Source organism: Pleurodeles waltl, chromosome 12 (assembly GCF_031143425.1).
Source record: "Pleurodeles waltl isolate 20211129_DDA chromosome 12, aPleWal1.hap1.20221129, whole genome shotgun sequence".
Classification (NCBI taxonomy): Eukaryota; Metazoa; Chordata; class Amphibia; order Caudata; family Salamandridae; genus Pleurodeles; species Pleurodeles waltl.
The window spans coordinates 697,736,281-697,749,463 of NC_090451.1; the positions used below are offsets into that span (position 1 = coordinate 697,736,281).

General features: G+C 45.2%; 1 protein-coding gene across 2 annotated transcripts in view; it reads right to left on the reverse strand.

The window, feature by feature from the left end:
• LOC138266883 (phospholipid scramblase 1-like) overlaps window positions 1–9,889 on the reverse strand; it is a 67,900-nt gene extending 58,011 nt beyond the window's left edge. Inside the window, exon 1 of one of the 2 annotated variants that reach the window (XM_069215604.1) lies at window positions 9,606–9,887. The gene's annotated coding sequence lies outside the window, so the exon portion shown is untranslated. Of the gene's footprint in view, window positions 1–9,605 lie in introns of both variants that reach the window. The other variant, XM_069215605.1, reaches the window with a different exon arrangement.
• Window positions 9,890–13,183: the final 3,294 nt, after the last annotated feature.

The window sequence follows — 13,183 nt, forward strand, 5'->3', positions numbered from 1 at the left end:
ATCCCTATCTGCACTTCAACTGCAAAGCACCATTAAGACACCAACTACAAAGCCCTACCCATGCCCCATTCTACAGAACACCCTTCCGACATCCTCTACAAAGCCCCATCCATTCAGATGCAAATTAGGACCCCTCTTCAAAACCCCATCCCAATAGAGTTCTCTTCTTTAGAGCCATCATCAGCTGGTGTCTTCAGACCGCCAGGTAGTGACAACCTAGACTTATTTATATTGAAAGAGAGGGTATAACACCCCCCCATCAGAGGTTTTAATACTTTAAACAAAAGAGTACCAGCACCTCAAAATGGTGAATAGTTACTCTGGGATTGTGTATACCCACACTTTTACAGAACTGTCAGTTTACTGGCAAACTGCAGGTGCCGCTTGCATTTGAAGGAAAACATCTGCACACCTGGAAATTGTCTGCTCACCAGCAGATATATTGGAATCTCAAGAGATTGCTCCCGAATGATCTGGCTGGGACAGGGGTGTACAGTTTGCCTGCATATTTCCCATTTGGTGGAGGGTCCTGGACCACCTCATCACCAGTAAAGAGGCAGAAAAGCCAGCACCGGCCATTCTCCCGGCGTGCGAGTTCAGGGCGAGCAAGGGTGTAATTGTATATGTCAATAGATGTCTATGTAATTTTGCTATAAGAATGTATTTCTTAGAAATAAAGGGTTTGACTTGACGAGCAGGGATGCAAGGTCAAGTAGCCATATACTTACAGGTAAGACAAGCCTCATAAAGATATGTTCAGTTGACAATGTACATGTTACCAGAAAGATAGGCTATCCTGCCCTGTATTACCTAAACGTGCTGTATCTACCCTCAGAGAGACCGCAGACCACCAGCAGTTATGAGGCGGCAGAGACAGGGAACGGAGAGGCGACGAACAGTGAAACAGTGGAAATGGAGGCGTGAGTTGAGACCCAGCTGATGGAAAGCTGAGCTAACCTCAGGAGGGAGTGTGGATAATGATGGGGCATGAGGAACTAAAGTAGTGGAAGAAGAGATGTCATGAGAAGAAAAAAGTGGACACGAGATGTGTTTAGGGTGCTCAGAGGAAGGAAAGGATAACTAGGTGAAAAAACAGGACATCATATGAAAGAAGGGGGGTGTCAATATCAAGAAGGGAGATAAAGCAAAAGGATAGTAAGAGTAACTTGGGTGAATTAAGGGAGTTGGAGTGAAGGGAAAACTTACTTGGGGTGCAAAGAACTGGGGTAAAGTAGGGAGGCAGGAGCTGACAGTGGCATATGATGGTAGCCATTAGCCCTAACAAAAGCAGAGAATATTAATGCTGATGTCAATGGTTGGGTAGTTAAAAAGAGAGCCATATTTAAGGGGTAGAAGTCCCTCATTCCATTGGACCCTGGTGCCACTGCACTTGCTGAACTAATGGCAAGTGTACCCCTAGCAGCAGAGGCAAGAAGAGAAAGGAATGGCGGGGATGAAGGAGGGAGTGCGACGTTAGCACAAAGAAGGCAAATTTAGTATTTGTTGAGTTAGTTGGGGTGAATTGGGATAGGGGAGGTGAGCCACAACATTTGACCTCATACCCAATTCATCCTATTGGGTTGGTAAATAACAGCCGGTAGACTATGGTTCGTAATTGCTGACTAGACCCCTTGTCTCAGCACCACCCTGGACCGGGAATAACTGAGCCACGGATGGTGGCATTGAGTGAGCAGGAGGCCTTCCTTTGTATTCCCCTAATGCATCCATTTTGTTGCATTTTTTTAATTTCTGAGGCCTATCTTCACAGTCTCAATTACTTCTAAAGAGCAGACGTGAAACACTTCAAACGCGCACTCACTACTCTTAGGATAACAGTTACTCGGACTAAGTCCTCCCAGTTCACAACACAGAGTGTAAGCACAAAGTACATGACTGATTTATATTTAAGCAGACAATTTACTCCATCACAACGGTGACGGATATTATGTCCACCGAAATATAAATCCCATTATTTCCTATGGGATTTCTTACAATTGTGAGGGAGTCACCCATCCGCTGAAATATAAATCAGGCTCTATGTCATGAATTACGCTGGCCCATTGTGCTTTAAAAACACCATTTGCTGTGTAATTAACCATAGATTCATTTTTTATATAGTTCTTTATTGATTTTCCATTTTACACAGCATTCCCACGAGCAGTCCACAATGCTGTAGCCACTAGTTTGCATCTGTTCCACAAAGCACTGTCTTGAGTACAACCATCTGTGTTATGAGCTTTACTTTAGTATAGCAATAAAAAACTAGCTCATCAATCTATTTACCGCAATCATATACCAAATATATCTTTAGATAAGAAACCCCCAATCCCTGCCTCACCTGTAAAGAGTTCTTCACATCACAACCAGCCCATTGTTACTGACCAAATGTATGCACAATTTCAAACCATTTTTTTTAGATAAGTGTCCTAGCATGGCAGGACAAATGTTCTTCAAAATGTTTTCATTTCTGACCTCTTTAAAGAAGCCTTTAAGCAACAATGTTTTCACAAAAAGATTAGAATAAATTTCCATGTAAAGTGGTCTTGCTGTTCTGATGCGCCTCAGAATGCGCCATTTTGTTAATACAATTCACAGCCCCAGCTCCTTAAACCTCCATGGCCATGGTGCTCACAGCACTAGCTAGTGATCACCCTCATTTTGGTCTTGAAAACTTGACACATCTTTCCATCACTGCCAGCCTTGAAAGACAGTTCTTGAAATTTCCTCTCAACCACCCCCCCTAAGTCCAAGCGGCGCCCCTACCCGAGCATCTTTAGGCCCTGGGAACCCATTGGGGCCAATGTTTTGAGAAATGGGAGAAGGGCATCCTCTTAATTCAGCCCCTAAACAGTGGCATAGCAGAGTCAGTGCGCCATAATTCAAGAAAGGAAAATGGGCACTCACTCCCCGGTTTAGTAGTACAAAAGAGACACTAAATGGGCTAGAGTGGGCTGCTCACATACCTGTGTCCTGGTGCCACTGCACCTGATGCACCATTGATAGCTTCAATGGGCACCATGCTTCCAGTCCTGACATCTGTTTCAACAAGCTACTGCTTTTGGTTCATTTCAAGAGAACCAAAACTACAGCTTCCAGAAAGCCTGTGAATGGCAACGGTGTGCTGGCGACATGGAACAAACTTATCACCAGAACATGGACTGGTACTTATCACTCCATTTATTCATGGTATGCAGAGCCATGGAATCATGCGATTGTGCTGCTGTGGGGATTTTTGCTTAACTGTAGATTTGCCACATTTGCCACCTAATCCATCCTCTGCCGCATAATCTACAGATGTTAACAAAAAAAAAACTTTGTTTCTAGCTCAAACGATCCAAAAGTTACTAAAAATGCAGGGACACGTGTTGTCGCACAGTGGAAGGCGCTTTGCAAAGGTTGACTGGTCACATATTTATACTTATTGCTATATTTGGGTGTTAAACTGGTACTAATGAGATGCAGACAGTCCCCAGACAGTGTTAACAAGTTCCAAAATGACAAAATAATGAGGTAATACAGTCACAAAATGTGCCTCATAATGTTGCATATTTTGCCTTTTCTTGCCGCATACGCCTATCGCATAGTTTGGCCCTCCCCTGCCGCATAATTCCAGTGGCCCTAATTATGGCACTGAACCTATTGCTGCCTTAGAGAAACCAGCATTTACAGAGGTAGAGGAGAGTCCCACCGTTCCAGTTGTCATCAAGAGGGGCGTGGTCCAAGCCCTGCTGATCTCACCCACCCTTGGAAGAAACAGGAAATGTCGGAGTAACAGCAGCTGGGCGACTTTAAAAGCTCAGCTGGAAAGTAAAACGCAGGAGCCTGTGTTCTACTGGAGCTCAGGGTGGAAGAGGAAATAAGCCAGGGACGTCATTGAGTTACAAACAAGCATTGCCAAAGCTAATGGGTCTTTCCTTTGGGACCCTGTAAGTATTTAGCCATGCAGCACATTATCCTGGGTGCTACAACATCTATTGTTCTTTAACCAGGAAGCTTTGAAACTACAAGGGACATTATTGCACTGCATTTCCTAACAGTCTTTCCAACAATATGATTGCTAAAACAGTCATAAAATAGCAGTAAGGAGTGCGGCGGGAGTCCTGTATCGCCTGGACTGCAGTCTCACAGACCCCATCCCGTGCCTGCCGCTGGACTGCCTGGAATGCAGGAGATGGCGGTGCGCAGTGGGACACGGGCGGCTGGTTCGGCATTGGAAGAGCAAGCCATGGGGCACCAGGGGTGAAGGCGCCACTCATAACACATAGTAAAGGATCGCGAGGTGCTGGACCAGGACTAGTGCTCTGGCCTCGGGGACGGAAACCGGCAGCCTGAAGAGGCAATATGTACTTACTGAGAAAGTGGCCTTAGGAGCATGGCACAGCCCTAACTCCCGCCCTTGTCTCACTCCAGTACCTTCTCACTGAGCCCATGATTTCCCCGTAACCACCCTTAAAAGCAACCAACAATGCACAATTCTTTTTGTGGACTATAACTTGGCCGATTTTATTTATTACCAAAACACGCATGATGGACCATAAACATTAATAATCATTATTATGGCAAGCCATCGATTTCTTTCACATAGTCCCCAATCAAATCACTGAATCATAAAACAATCTTCGTTGACACATCTTCACAAGCTATTGCTGGTATCATCAATCAAAATAATCAAGAGTAATAGTGATTGATCGGCCTTTGAGCCCTGGCCTCTGCTTGACATTCTCTCCAGTAGGCAATCCCACATTTCGCCTTGGAGGGGGCTCACTCCATAGTGTTCGTTTTAGCACGTTTTTCTAAGGGGGTAGCCTCTTGTTTTTTTGATTAGGCTCAAGTCGCTACCTTGCGTGTCTCTGTGCCCTGCCATCCGTCCCGGCGGGTCTGGGCTGCAAGTGCCGTGTTCCGCTTACTCCCCTTCGTTGGCCCCTTTTCACCCTGCCGTAAGGCATCTCCAGGCCTTTCATTAGCCCACAGCCTTACTAGGTGTGCTTACCATCAACATTGGTAAAACCTCCTTTAATAACCGCCTCTCAATAACCGCTTGCCCCTTGTCTGTCCCGCATTGCGACTAAATACTGTATTACCGGGGTGGAAGTTTGGTTTTCTTTTCTGTCCTTGGTCGTGCGCTGTCCCCAATCGCTGAAATGTCTGTTGGAGGGGACAGCATGCATTTTAAGAATCCTCCACTAGACACCCAACCCCTGCAGGTGTCCCCCCGCTTCCTCATTGGGGGGGTTCAAATGACTCCAGAACCCCCATTAGCCACTTATGCTTCGCGCCTCCCCCCAAGGCACCTGGGGGAGGAGGGGCATCTCCTGATGGTGCAACAGGCCCCCACAACTGGTTTAACCGGTCCTTTCGGGTCCAAGGCAGCCGTTATGGCGTCGGCCCTTTATGCCCCCTTCGGGGCCAGCCTTTGCGATTCCAGCTGCTGCCCGACTTTCAGCGTGCGCGTTTTGCTGTGATCTCCAGCAGTAGGCTGAGCTTCTGGAGCAGTCGGTGAGCGGACAGTCATGGGGGATCACAAACAAGAAATGGTGCAAGGCCAATTCAACAAACAGCAAAAGACTAAGGTCAAACCAGATTTACCTACTGCCAACTTGTTTATAAACTAAAGATGTGATAAGATGAAGAATTAGCAGTAAGGACAAATGAACCCATATTAGTCGGAAATGCCAAAAAAACAACCATCTAAGCAGACCTCCCCATCCCCAGGATATTGAGCAGACGTGGTTGTGCTCATGGAAACAAAAGGAGACCAAGACACCAAAAGATGGCGATTGTCTTAGTCAAAGGATGTGGCATAACCTTAAGAGCTATCTACTTTAGAACTGGGAACCAGGTTTGAGTCTCTACTTCGGCTTTCCCCGTGCCTACAAAACAGACCTAGATGGGAGCGTCTATGTCACCATTCTAAACCTGAAAGCGAGCCCAACCAAACAATAAAAATAGTGTTCTACATCAATTAAGAACAGAGTAAGCATATATGTAAAAGGGGCAGTCTGCCTCGGAGGAAACCAAGCAACAAAAGGAGGGACAAATACAAATAAGTGACCAGTAAAAAACACACGAGAGGCACTACAAAGAACAAATTAAAAGCAACAGGCAGCAATGTCCCTTAGCCTACAGAGTAGATAACAGCATGACTCAAAGAGACAGCGAATGCGCTGCGCAGGCAAGACCTAAAAACACATAAGGGTCACACATGCATAAGCCCTGTCAGCGCTGCTTTGCAGGGTCAGACATGCTCACAGGGGCATCTGATTCACTCATAGAAAGGGTCAAATCAAAACACTGTCAAGAAACAGGTTTCTTTTTAAAATGTATTTATGTAACTGCTTAAATAGAGAGGCCACAAAAGTGGAGGGCCTCTCAACTTAAGCCATTACTGCGTGATGTGCTGGTCCAGTCAGGGTTTTATCTTTGAATTCTGGTACTTGTAGTCTTGGTTTTTCCATTATAAAACAGGACTACAAGTCCCAGAATTTAAAGGAACTAAATCTTGACTGGAGCAGTCCACTGGCGGGCTTGCTTATCACTGTCATTTGCGTATTTTTTATTCAGTGGCTTTCCTTCCCCATATCGTATTTTTCCTCATTTCTGGAGCATAGCTTCTTTATCATTCTTTTGAATGGATGACTTGTATCCTTCCACTGTTCACATTCAGGGAACTACTTATTTCTTTTTCTTTCAGCACTCCATGGGACTTTGTCTGTATTGTAGAACTCTCGCTGTGTGCTGCTTCCCCTCTAAATGCCCATCCCCTGGGCATGTTTCTCCTTCCTCTAACCTCCACAGTTTGTTGCAATGCTTAATTTGAGCCAGTGGTTTCCAGAGCTCGGCACCGGCACTTTATTGTCAACACTGGCTCTTATGACAGCCTACCATATGGTGGCGCTGTTTGTCTTATTTTTGAGGAGCACAACGCTGTTGTTTAATAATTATGGCTCCCAGTTTTCCATTTTCTGTTTTTACTGATTTTTACAGATAAATACGGACAGAAAACAATGTTTCCTGACTGTACTTATTTTTTAAATTGAAAAAGTACTGAAAATTGTGTTTCTTATGAGTGACTGTCCATGTTGTCTTTTGTGAATTCCAGGACAACAGCTGAGCAGGTAGACAGTACAGGGAGTTAAAAAAAACAAGGTGAGATTTCCCTAAATACAGGCAAATGTGGACATGTGTAGTACAATGCTGATATTTAGCTGCGGGTGTAGTGATTTGCTATATTTGTCTCCTTAATTTGGTAAAACGTGAACGCATCAACGTATGAGCTCATGTTTGTCAGCTTAATAAATGTGGGAATTTTTTACGAATACATTTATTTTCAAAACACAATATAAATTTGTATAAATACCAATAAGAAAGCCAAAACAGATACACATGGATAAATACAGATAAAAATGATATTAAAATAAATATCATAAAACTGGGAGCCCATTTAATAATTAAATATACATTAAAATCACTACTGCTGCCCAAAGCTATAAGAATAGCTTAGTGACATGTAGTAGTCACTTTAATGTATAGGATTGTCACACTTGTATGAGTGTGATGGCTAGTAGTGATAGGGTGGCCATTGGCCGCGCTAGTGGGAGCAATGGGTGGTCCAAGCTGCTGTGGCCTCCTGACAAGGGCCCTGGCACTTCTTTTAACAAATTAAGCATTTCCCACCCCTTTCTGACTTTTTATGGGCGAACACAAAGTGCTCCCTCCATCCTGGTAACTCTCTTTGGGCTTGAAACCACGCCCATGCCACGTCAGTCACTTACATTGGTTTGTGGGCTTGCCTTTTAAAATCCGCTTGCTTTCATTTCTGAAAGGCATGCATACGTCATGCCTTTTCCGGTGTTTAGCCCACCTACACAGCACCGGTAAAGTACAAAAAACATTTGAGGCTCAATGTTTTCAGCCTGAAGTCCGGACTACTTTATCTGTTTATTTTCCACGCAGCGTGATCGCGCTGCATTTAACATAGCGCAATCGCGCTGTTTTTTTTTGCTTTACAACGCTAATAGCTCTAACTCGAACAAATGCGAAACCCGTTGCATTGAAAATGCTTGTTATTTTTTTATTTTCAGCCCCACACCCACCGTTTCCAGCTTCAAGCACCTCCACTGCTCCCTTGCCTCTCTCGGTTGCTTCACCCCACCCTGCACCTGCGTTGCTCGCCCACCTGTCACAATCCTTTCAATGCATTTTTTTGCTTATACTTTTTTGGAGGTTCCGTTAGCTGCAATTTGTTACCGGGCTGCCCATATTCCTAGAAGTAAATTTTATTTATTTACTGATCCATGTGGCGTACGAAAACGGTGCGTGTATGCATGCATCATCATGAATGTGTGTGCCTAGGGAATAAAGAGGCCGCCAGCAGCAACCGCATCATCACGCCTTTTTCCTCGATTTTTTGTTTTTGTTACAATGATACACAATATCGGCAAAAATCATTGGCAAAGCCTATAGGTCATGGGTACTCAAAGTACATGCGGCCCCCTGGGCAGTAGGAGCACTGGGCAGCTTTAACTTGACTCAGCACTAACAATAAAAATATTGAAAAGACAGGCAATCATTTATTTCAAGCTTAATTGGTGTTAAAGGAAGGAAGTGATTAGGGAGTCCTGTGCTTAGCTTTAGAAACACCTTAATTTGTAAAGACAGCTTGCAGCAAAAGTGTAAGTATATGACAAGCTCTTCAAAATGTAAAAAAACTGTATTTAGTTAACATGCAGAATCTTTTCACCTTAGTACAATTTATTACATCAGTGCTTTGAGAAGTATTAATTTAAACGAGATAGTTTTCAAACATGAATTTGGAAACATTCATTCTTCCCCTTACCCTGAGAACAACACCAATAGTAAATTAAAGAGGCAAGTCAGGTATTATGTGCACTTTTTGGGTGGCCTGGGTTCATATCATACATGAACAGCATTATACTTTATTCAATCATACACGGGCAGTTTTTGTGCAGCGCACACCATGAAATCATGTATTTCGTGGTCCTCTTATAGATGATAATGAAGAAAAAGGAGAGAAAGTGAAATTATACAATTGCCTAGGATCACACAACTTGAAAAAGTGGGGCAGCTGGGATTACTCACAGGTTTTCTGGTTTCACATTGTTTGATTCAGCCACTAGAATTATATCCTTTGCTTCGCCTGCCTTACCGCCAATACTCCCAGCCCCCTCACCGTACCACCACCACCCTGGCATCAATACGGCCCTTGGGCACATAACAGACCAAACTTTTTGGCCCCTCCGGAAATGTTTGCTAGTACCCATGCCAGAGGTAAAACAAAAGGCGAGATTTACTGGCTTTGCCAATGCTTGTTTAATTTAGATACACACTTGGAATTATCAGGAAACCTCAGTCCCACACGGGTTGTGCAAGCTAGGCCTCTGCCATCTCCCATAATTCTAGGGTACGAATGTGTGTTTGGGGTGGGGACCGGGTTAAGTAACCCCTCCTGCACACTTTATGCCCCTTCCTGTCTCTTCTAGCCCACGGCTCCGCCCCCACATATCAATGAACAAGGGGGGGGCGGGCAGTAAACATAAGACCCGGATGGTGTCCGGGCTTCTTGTGCTCGCCCCTCTGCTCCTTACCTCTTAGACCCAGGAGGAAAGGTGGGGAGGGCTTCTCTCCGGGGCCCCTGGCTCGGTTTTCCTCGGTACTTGCTGGAACCAGCGAGGCTGAGATTGGCCTTTATCCTCACGGACTCTCCGGGTTTGCACAAGAGTCCCTGCTCGTGATGAAAGAAGCCAGGTGTGTTTCCACAGCGGTGGGCGGGGTAGGGCAGAGCGTAACTCGAGCCACGGGCAGAGAGGGCACAGTACACGGAAGTACACCTGCCCCTGACCAGGCGGGGCGGTGATCCTTCGACCTCTGGGCAGGCGGGGCCCTGTAACCGAGGGAAGGGCAGGGCTGCATAGCCGCCAAGTTTTTGGTTGGCTTATGCGTGACATTCCCATGTGTGCAATGTGACGTGTGGCATTTCGAGGCTACCGTGTGACGTTTCAGTGGAACTTTCTGTGAGTGAATGACACCCTTTTGTCAGAGGTGATGACATAAGAGGGGACCGGAAAGAACTGCATCAGCCACAGGTGATGCGGGAGCCTGGCGCATCAGACTGAGCCACAGAGCATTCAGAGGTTGATCCTGGGGGCTTCCCCCGTGGCTTCCTAGTCTCTCCCTCTTATTGCCCCCCCCTTGCCTCTCACTCATGCCTCATAATGATTCTTCCCTCATGTCTACAACCCTTGTCTCATTCTTTTCCACCCTTGAGCGCTCCCTCCCTTTCTCTCTTCTCTCCTGCCCTCCTGTTTTCCTCTTTCAATTCCCCCATCCCTTTGTCTCTTCTCTCATTTCCGCCCCCCACCTTTCTCTCTCTCACTGTCACTTTCCTCACTCCCTCTGTTGTCTCTCCTCCCTCTCTTCTGACTCTTCTCTTCCCGGTACTGCTGTACCAAGTTTCCCAGTCCCATGCGTGATGTCCTGCTCAGGTCCAGGTTTTTTTCTTTTAATTCTGGGACTTGTAGTCTTGTTTATGCCGTATAAATAAGGCTCACGGTTTTATGGTATTTTTTTTAACTTTCCATCTATATTTATCCATATTTTTTTTTTTTGCCATCTTACCATTTATCCATATTTATTTTGTGTTCTGTTGGTAAATGAAGTTGTAAGATGGTACATTTCCACATTTGTTTAACTAATAAACGTGCACACGTACTTTGACGTCTGTCATGTTTTAGCAAATTAAGCAGCCAAAGGTATCATAACAACGCACCCACAGGTAAATATTAGCATTATACTATACATGGATGTTGGTGCATGTTGTTACTAAAGGAAATCTCACCCTTTTTAACTCCACACACCACCTATCTGCTCAGACGTTAGCCTGCAATTGATGAAAGACAGCATGAAAAGTGACTCAAAAGAAGCAGAATTTTCTGTATTTTTCTATTTTCAAAAATAAATGCAGACAGGAAACATATTGCTTTCTGACTGTATTTATCTGTAAAAACAGAAATCTGGGACCCTTAGTTAAAACTACAATTCAAAGGAAAAAACCTGGACTGGAGCAGCACGTCACGCACGGACATGGGAAACTTGGCAGCTATGCCTGTATAGCTCACGGGTTGGTACCTTGGCCAAAAAAACAATGGGCATTGAAGGTGCCACCGGGATCATACGTGCTGCAGCAGAGGCTCAGCCAGCTGTTGTTTCTGTTAAGTGAACATCTTGCTGAGACAGACCTTCTGGACCAGTGGTCACCAGCAAGACTCCGACAGGCCAGCCTGGGCTCGGCTTCATCCACCTTAAGCCTGGGCCCCCTTTATTTGACAATGTTACTCTAAGACTGCCAGTGTGGTTCTCAATTAATAAATGCAAACTTTGTTTCAGTTCTCACTGTGAGACAATTTTTGGCAGGCAGCAACGCCGTGGCAGGCTGCAGAGGAAGCCAATTTTAGCTCGCCGGTTATTGATGCAGCAGCCTCGCTTCCACTCGGCCTACCCAGGCTCACCCCTACAGATCCCGCCCCCAATGATCACGTCGAGTACTTTCCCTGAGATGTAAGAGGATGAGGCCTAATGGCCAGAGCTGCCGGCCTTGGTGCCCGGGAACCAGGTTCAGGCCTCTGCGTCGGCTCAACATCCTGCAATTCCGGGCAAATCACTTAGAGCCTGATCTAGATTTTGGTGGTCGGGTTACTCTGTCACAACGGTGACGGATAAATATATATCCCATTATTTCCTATTGGATTTATATTTCGGCAGACAGGATATCCTTCAGTGCTGGGATGGAGTCCCCTGTCTACCGATATCCAAATCTGGCCCTCAGTCTCCGGTGCCTACCAAAAAAATGAATGTGTCCTCCTGTAATGTAACTGGTACTCATGTAAAGCGCTCCAATACCTTCGGACGGAATTCGCACAATATAAAACTGCAGACTAAATAAAATAAAAGGCTGCAGTTATTATCACAAAACCATAGCCGGACCAATGTCCAGCACTGATGGGCATCTTGGCACCACACAGCCCCTTCTCCCCTTCTGCCACCTACCCCACTCACTGGTCATCAGTCACCATTTGAATTGTTTTTGGATACCTTGGTAGCCTCGATTTGCTGCTGTGATGCTCCATTTTGAAAATGTGCTTTTGTGAATGTTAAGTTCTTGCTTTTTAATTTTTTTAAAATAATTTACTGCTCAAAATAGTGATCATGATTATGGAACAGTAAAAAAAAAAAAAGGGAACAAAATGGGACCAAAGCATATCCTATATGCATGCATGCATTGTCATGCTGAGCTGCTGTAGTGTCACTTCGCATATGCGTGAATACACGTCATAACACTTTTTTTCTTTTTTTGCCGCACATCATCGGCAATGCCAATGTCCAAAACCTGAGGCCTATTGTCTTTGCCAATGCTTGTGGCACTCAAATGTGCTGCTGCTTTCCCCCTTAAGTACCTGCTCCTCCCTCTCCAAGTTTCTCGCTCCTCTCCTCCAAGCTTCTCATTGACTCCTCCAAACCCCTCCCTGAATCCCTAAATAAGTTATGATGCAGCAAACATTGAAGCTTGGATTGGAGTAGAAAGGTGTAATAGAGTCTGCAATACTTTTCTAAAAATAAACTACTGTACCACCAAAGAAGCTGCCATGGATACGGAACATCAGGTGCAACGCTCCTGCAGATTTCATTGACTCTGGTACTAAAAGCAGCAAAGAAATCTTTGCCATCATCAAAGATTTCAACCCACCTCCTGTTGCCTCCAGCAACATCACCCCCTCGCAAGACCTTTGCAACAACCTCTCGGAATTCTATTGTAATAAAATCACCTCCATATATCAGAACTTTGACCCTCAACAGACCGCTTTGCTGTCACAACTGAACTTCTCATCACGGTTGGAGAATGAATCTTGATCTCATGGCACGCTCTTGCTGCCATCAAAACTGCACCTACCATGAAGACCATTCACTCACAGGCCTATCTGACCCTTGCCCCACCATGCCTTCACCAAAGGGCTCCTTCCGATCAGCAAAGCACTAACACCCACCCGCAAAGCCTCCATCAACTCTGCCACTTTCCAGAACACCTTGAAACGTACCATCACCATACCCTCGCTCAAGAAATCATCCTCTGACTCAGCCACGCATTCCAGCTACAGACCCATTTCCCTCC